The sequence below is a fragment of the Protopterus annectens genome, chromosome 17.part0 (assembly GCF_019279795.1).
Source record: "Protopterus annectens isolate FY-2018-M chromosome 17.part0, PAN1.0, whole genome shotgun sequence".
Taxonomy (NCBI): domain Eukaryota; kingdom Metazoa; phylum Chordata; order Ceratodontiformes; family Protopteridae; genus Protopterus; species Protopterus annectens.
Window position 1 is genome coordinate 91,671,997 of NC_056751.1, and position 7,753 is coordinate 91,679,749.

The 7,753-nt window shown below is 52.4% G+C and overlaps 2 non-coding genes across 2 annotated transcripts in view; both read left to right on the plus strand.

Moving 5' to 3' along the window:
• The first annotated feature begins 6,654 nt into the window (after positions 1-6,654).
• On the plus strand, positions 6,655-6,808 carry LOC122791888. The gene has a single exon (XR_006363242.1). It is a non-coding gene; the product is annotated as a 5.8S ribosomal RNA (ribosomal RNA).
• A 408-nt stretch (positions 6,809-7,216) lies between these two features.
• LOC122791881 overlaps positions 7,217-7,753 on the plus strand; it is a 3,671-nt gene continuing 3,134 nt past the window's right edge. The window contains exon 1 of the ribosomal RNA XR_006363237.1: positions 7,217-7,753. This exon is cut by the window's right edge and continues 3,134 nt beyond it. This is a non-coding gene — a ribosomal RNA (28S ribosomal RNA).

Genomic DNA, 7,753 nt, shown 5'->3' on the forward strand with positions numbered 1-7,753 from the left:
GGGGATGCCTTATTTGCACCCCCCCCCGTACAACAATCTACATTTATTCATTTGTTCATGTACAAAAATCGACATTTTTTTCATGTACATAAACTGACATTTATTTGGTACTTTTCTATTATTGGGCAACAGTTCTAGGTAACACGTTAACAGTTGTGTGATAATTCTACATAAACAGTGCAACAAACATTTCAACTTCAGAATATCTACACCTTGAGTTTCACAGTGCAATATTTCATGCTTAACAAAAAGTGCAGAAAAATCTCAATGCATGTGTATTGGAGGAGGGGAATAAAACAGGTGACTAACTGCCACTTTTTGAGTGGTGATGCTTTCTTTATTCTTTACCCAAACCGTAAGAGAAGTCATAAAAATGAAGTCTGGGAACTAGTGGCCTTACTTTGTAATTACCCCTTGATAATGAAACTTAATACAATCAAGTCAAAAAAACTGACAAGAGCTGGCTGGCAGCTGAAAGCAGAAGCAATCCATTCTGTTGCCCCAATAATGGAAAAGTTATTCAAATACAGTCATGTCATCTTCTTCTGGAACATTATCATAAGTCTCTAACCCCCGAATTCTGACCTGAATTTCTTGCGACTCCATTTCCTGTAGAACTATTGGCCTCAATCTTTCATGCCTAGCAATAGACCTCTCCTTAAATGTGCACTGCTTCTTCAAGTAGCCTGCTCGTATTGCATTAGCAACATAGCTGTCAGTGATTTTATCCCATGAGTTTTTCACCCAAGTCATAACCTCTTATAGGCTATGCTTCACAAAGTTTCCATGCTGATTTCTCTCCATTCTATTTTCAATGTAGTCATTAAGTTCCATGTGCAAATGGTCATTGAATGGCTTTTTTATTGCAATATCAAGAGTCTGGAGATAGGTAGTCATTCCTGCAGGAAGCATTTGATCTATTCTTCTCCATGCAAGGAATTTCTTCATGTCTTTAGCATGGTGTATGCTGGCTGAATCCCAGACTAGCAGACCTCTTTTGCCACCTCGCAAAACAAGTGTCAGCTTTACATCGACCCACTTTCTTATAACTGTTTGTGTGCACCAGGCTTTTTCGGTTTCAAGAATGTAAATGCCTGAAACATGTTTAATCTTATCTTTCTTCCCCTTACTAATGATGAGGTGGGATTTTCTTTCCATCTAGATGAATTGCCAAAATACAGGTAACGTGCACTTTAGTAACCAGTGGAGGGAATGTAGATTGATGAGGCACCCCTCTGATCAATTGTTGTTTGAGATCCTTGGCCCATAAATACTGCAGTTTCATCCATAGCAATCATGTTGGAGAGTTGGTATTTAGAAAAGTCGATGCCATCAACAAAGGACTTGAATGCAAGTGCACATTTAATAACTTCAGTATCTTCCAGCCTCAGAAGTGTTGTTGGTCTTCTTAGAAACCGTTCATATCGCTGAAGGAAGCCATCCAGCCAATGCTGTGATGCTTTGAATTCTTCTGGGGATATTTCTAACTGTGGTGTCATTGCAAGAGCAAATGCTTGAATATCAGCCCTGCACACAACCAGAGCCTTTGTTCTCTTGTTAGCAATCCATTCAAGATGATGGCTTCCAGCTCAGTAAATAATGGTTGCTGACCTGATCCACAATTGCACTTCTTAGCATTTCCCTTGTCGGCCTGTTGACTGAGGTTATCATACACTGCACAGCATTTTCGGACCATTCGGAGATCCAAGTTCTTCTCTTTGCAGAAAGCCATCAGATTCTTTCCCCAGAGTATTCCATGATTCCTTTCTTGTACTCAATGGAATAGCTCTTTCTTTTGCACTCATCTTGTCTGGGGGGGGGGGGCGCTAATTAAAGACTTATGAGACAGGAGTGGCAACACAAAATGGCGATGGTTAAGAAGACACCACAGCCATTTGTTATCAAGTACACACATTTTACATGCGTTGTCTATACTTTGACCAATCAAAGTACACTTGCCAGTGTTTATGGGCCAAGGATCTCAACTGTCAAGTCTGAGTGAGAATTAGGGTTACAGTAAGAATCATGGGGGACTCCCAGGGAAAGAATCTTATGACTTTCTGCAGAGAGAAGAAGTTGGGTGTCCGAATGGTCTGAAAATGCCGAGCAGAGTACGATAACCACTGTCAACAGGTGTCTTATTTATATAGGTTCATAGATTAGTACTAGGCTAACTGTCCTTGTGGGCCATTTTAAGCCTAGCTAATTATCCCTCATGAGACTCAAATGCTGCACCTTGTGCTTGTAAGGCAAGCACCTTCACCATTAGGCCACCCTCCCAACCCCTGTCAATAATATTATTCTATAATTCAACACATCTGTGGTGTGTTGTTGATGATCTTAACTGAGGCTTATTTTTGGGATAGGCCTTATATCATGACCACCCTAGAAAACCATGCTAGGTCTTATTCTCTGGTTAGGTCTTATTTATGGAGAAATACAGTATGTAACCTAGGAAAAGAGCTCTCCAGCCTGGGTAGAAGTGGAAGCCATGAGGAGGTCCCTCCTGATGGAAATCCTTTAGATGGCATCCCTGAAATATCGCAAAGTCCCCAGAGGTGTTTTGGACAGAAGAGCAGGGGCACTCGGAAGTCTTGATGACGGTCTGGCTGAGACCTCATGGACCAGCAGAGTTCCACGAGCCTGGGAAGGATCAGTGGGAAGCTCCCCTGAGAGGCTCCAAGGGCACGGTTGACGCATTATGATTTGGCAGCCTCCAGGAGTTATGTAACCTGGGAAAAGAACTCTCCCACCTGGGTAGAAGTGGAAGTCATAAGGGTCTCCCTCCCGATGGAAGTCCTTAAGAAAGAGAGAGGCAGAAAATGGACCAGCTGGGAGAGCTGCTACCTGGGTGAGGGGGGTCTGGACTGTGGCCCCCTCCAGGATGGAAGTCCAGAAGGGGAGAAAGCCAGAAAGCAGCTGGGTAGGGAGTGCTCCCACCTGGGTGAGAGAGTCCAGATTGTGCCCCCCCCAAGGGGAAGGAAGTCCTCAAGGGAGCATCTGGCAGAAGGCTATGGGGCCAGGCATGCTCCTGCCTGGGGAATGGGGTTAGGCAGCACCCCCCCAAGATGGAACTCCTCAAGGGAATGGCTGGTGGAGAGCTGTGGGCCTGGAGAGCTCCTACTAGACAGGGGAAGTCATCCGACCTTGCCCGGTACCCGACGGCATCCCTGAAATATTGCAAAGTCCCTGGAGGTGCTCTGGATTGGAGAGCAGGGGTGCATGGAAGCCTGGATGAGGGTCTGGCTGAGGCCTCATGGCCCAGCAGAGTTCCACGAGGCTAGGAAGGATTGGTGGGAAGCTCCCCAGAGCGTCTCCGAGGGCATGGTTGACATATTACAATTTGGCAGCCTCCAGGAGTTATGTAACATGGGAAAAGAGCTCTCCCACCTGTGTAGAAGTGGAAGTCATGAGGGGTCCTTCCAAATGGAAGTACATAAGACGGTGTCCCCAAAATATCACAAAGCCCCTGGAGTTGCTCTGGATGGGAGAGCAGGAGCACACGGAAGTCTTGATGAGGGTGGACCTGCTCCTCCACGGCCAAGGTGAGTTCCATGAGTCCATTCATGATCAGAGGGAAGTAACCCTGAGAGGACCCAAGGGCACGGGGACACTGCACGATTTTGCAGCCTTCAGGGGATATGCGGGAGATGAAGACCATGGAGCTCTGGACCAGAAAGGAGGGGGATGTGGAAGTCCCGATGAGAGCAGGCCTGCCCCTTGGTGGCCAAGGAGAATTCCATGAGGCTAGCTGGGATCAGACCAAAGCTTTCCGGAGAGGGTCCGAGGGCTCACGTGACATGGGATGGTTTGGCAGCCTGCAGGGGACATGGAGGTTGCAGGGTCCCCTGAGACAAGTTGGGGCAGTGACTGGGAGAGAAGGCTGACAGTGCGGGCTTGCCAAGGGCCACCCCCGGGAGCCAGGTCTGTGATCCCATCCTCCTAGCCCCCAGGGTTGAGGAGATATGGCTGCCCTGGTGTCTTGCACCCGGGTCTGGCCAGGGGAGTTGGCTGACAGTGTGGGCATACTGAAAGCTAGCCCCAGAAGCCAGGTCTAAGATCCCATCCTCCCAGCCCCCAGGGGTGCAGAGATACAGCTGCCATGGTGTCTCACACCTGGGTCCACCCAGGGGAGTTGGTTGACAGCACAGGTGTGCTGAGGGCCACCCCCAGGAGCCAAGTCTGCGATCCCATCCACCCAGCCCCCAGGGGTGCAGAGATACAGCTGCTGTGGTGTCTCGCACCCAGGTCAGGCTGCGGGAGTTGGCCGACAATGTGGAGTGCCAAGGGACACCCCTGGGAGCCAGGTCTGCGATCCCATCCTCCCAGCCCCCAGGGGTGCATAGATACGGCCGCCATGGTGTCTCACACCTGGGTCCAGCCAGATGGAGTCGGCTGACAGGGCGGGCGTACTGAGGGCTGCCCCCAACAGCCAGGTCTGCAATCCCATCCTCCCAGCCCCCAGGGGTACAGAGATACGGCCGCCATGATGTCTCACACCTGGGACTGGCCAAGGGAGTCAGCCGACAGCACAGGCATGCTGAGGTCCATCCCTGGAAGCCAGGTCTGCGATCCCATCCTCTCAGCCTCTAGGGGTGCAGAGATATGGCAGCTGTGGCATCTCGCACCCAGGTCCAGCCGGGGGAGATGGCCGACAGCGCGGTCATGAAAGGGCCACCCCCAGAAGCCAGGTCTGCAATCCCTTCCTCCCAGCCTCCAGGGGTGCAGAGATATGGTTGACATGACATCTCGCACCTGGGTCTGGCTGGGGGAGTTGGCTGACAGTGTGGGCATGCCAAGGGCCAACCCTGGGAGCCAGGTCTATGATCCCATCCTCCCAGCCCCCAGGGGTGAGGAGGTATGGCCACCATGGTGTTTTGCACACTGTCCGGCTGGGGAAGTCAGTCGACAGTGCGGGCGTACCGAAGGCCGCCCCCAGAAGCCAGGTCTACGATCCCATCCTCCCAGCCCCCAGAGGTGCGGAGATATGGCCGCTGTGGCATCTCACACCCAGGACCATCTGCAGGCACTGGGTCAGCCTCCAGTCCTTCACTCGGCACTGCAGGGATGCGGCCCTGCGAATGGCACTGCTCAGGATGCAAGGAGGCACATGGCAGAAGGCTCAAAGCAAAGCACATTCATCGGTGCCTGGCACTGCCGAGGAGAGAGAGAGATGGAGGTGCAAGGTGAAATGGGCTGAGATGCTGGAACCCAGGGCCATATCCTGTGCAAGTTTGAAAGCCCTAGGTGGAGGGAAAAGGGGAGAACCGGCATCACGGAAGTCTGGATGAGGGTCTGGCTGAGGCCTCGTGGCCCAGCAGAGTTTTACAAGACTGTGAAGGATCGGTGGGAAACTTCCCTGAGTGGCTCCGAGGGCAGGGTTGACACATCACGATTTGGTGGCCTCCAGGAGTTATGTAACCTGGGAAAAGAGCTCTCCCGCCTGTGTAGAAGTGGAAGCCATGAGGTGGTCCCTCCCAGTGGAAGTCCTTACGGGAGAAAGAGGCAGAAAACAGCCGGGCTGGAGAGCTGCCGCCTGGATGAGGGGGTCTGGACCACAGCCCTTTCCGGCATGGAAGTTCGGAAGGGGGAGGGAGGCGGAAAGCGGATGGGCAGGGAGCGCTCCCGCCTGGGTGAGAGGGTCCGGATCGTGCCACCCAGTCGGACTGAAGCCCTTAAGGGAGTGTCTGGCAGAAGGCTGTAGGGACAGGAATGCTCCTGGCTGGGTGAGTGGGGTGAGGCGGAGCTCTGCATGATGGAAGTCCTCAAGGAAATGGCTGGCAGAGGGCCGCGGAGTCTGGAGTGCTACTGCCTGAGTGAGTGGGGTCAGGTGGAGCACCCCATGATGGAAGTCTTTAAGGGAGCATCTGGTAGATGGCTGTGAGCCCGGAGAGTTCCTGCCAGGCAGGGGGAAGGTGACCAACCTTGCCTGGTATCCGATGGCATCCCCAAAATGTTGCAAAGTCTCCAGAACAGCTCTGGACTGGAAAGGAGGGGGGCTTGAAAGTCCCGATGAGAGCATACCTGCCCCTTGGCGGCCAAGTGGAGTTTCACAAAGGTGGACAGGATCTGAGGGAGGTCCCCCTGAGAGGCTACGAGGGTACGGGGTCTGCGGTCTGATGAAGGTGTAACGAAAACGCGATTTATACAGTGAGAGCGTTAAAAACTCTGGTTGTCAGCATATTCGTTTCACGTATGTGTTTGTGGCTGTTTGTGGCTTTGCTTCAATAAACATCTACTCGTTCCTCTCAATTTCAAAACCATGCTACATACAACGTATCAGAATATTTTATCTTGAAGCATATATGATGGCAAACACAATTGTATTGATATTTGACCTCTGTCAATGACTATTTGTTAGAACTGTAAGGTGATAACTTCATTTTTTAAAGGCTGAAGCCATGCCCACTGGGAGTTAAAGGTACACACTCAAAAGAGCTATTATGGAGGGTGCCCTGTGGGGCATCAGATCAAAGACCTGGAAGGTCGGCAGTGCAGCCGTGTGCCGGCCGCTGCAGGACACCCTGCTGTCCCGCAGCGCGGGACAAGTAACCCCAGTCCGGGCACCCTTGATGATGCCCGTGAAACCTCATGTGCTGTCTCAAGGTGCAATGCCATGAGGGCAGTGGTGCCCTCAGCAAATGAGAACTGTACGGCTCTGAGTGGTGGATCACTCGGCTCGTGCATTGATGAAGAATGCAGCTAGGTGCGAGAACTAATATAAATTGCAGGACACATTGATCATCAACACTTCAAATGCACTTTGCAGCCCTGGGTTACTCCAGGGGCTACGACTGTCTGAGGGTCGACATGCCTTCCATCACCCCGGGGGGTGTCTGGCCCCTGTCAAGGGTGTGGCCATAGAGTCAAGGGAGCCAGATGCGGGCCTCCTGTCCCCCCAGGGAGAGACATGGATGGAAGAGAGATGTCCCCAGCCTCCCCAAGCTGAGACGCCCGTCCAAGAATGGGAGAGAACAGGCGTGCATCTGGCCTGCCGCCCCCAGTAGGCTGTTGGTGGTATTGCCACCAGGCTGCCCTCCCTGGGTGAGGCCCGACGTCCGCCTGCACTTGTTCCCGTGTGCTGGGGCCGCTTCAGCCCTCCTCTTCTGCCCGTCCGGCATGGGGGAGCAGGTGCGAGGGCCAGGGGAGGATGGATGTCCATCCATCCCCGAGTCCTGTGCCTGCACCCCCCCCACCCGTGACCTCGCTGAGAACGCAACTTCAGATCAGATGTGGTGACCTGCTGAATTTAAGCATATTACTAAGTGGAGGAAAAGAGACTAAGCAAGATTCCCTCAGTAACAGCGAGTGAAGAGCTCAGTGCCGAATCTCTGCTTGGGCGATGGGCGCAGGCAAATGTGGTGTACAGACGTCCTTCTCTCTGGTGCCGCCCAGGGGGCCCAAGTCCTTGTGATTGAGGCTCAGCCTGCGGATGGTGTGAGGCCGATGGCGGCACCTGGTACATCGGGAACAGGTCTTCCCGGAGTCAGGTTGTTTGTGAATGTAGCCCAGAGTGGGTGGTAAACTCCATCTAAGGCTAAACACTGGCACAAGACCGATAGCAGACAAGTATCATAAGGGAAAGTTGAAAAGAACTTTGAAGAGAGAGTTCAAGAGGCCATGAAACCATTCAGAGGTAAACTGGTGGGGTCTGCGAAGTCCACGCAGAGGATTCAACTCGGCGTTCCAGCCAGCCACCCAGGTGAGGTGGATTCTCCCTCCCCATCAGTGGGGATGGGTGACCATCCCCAGG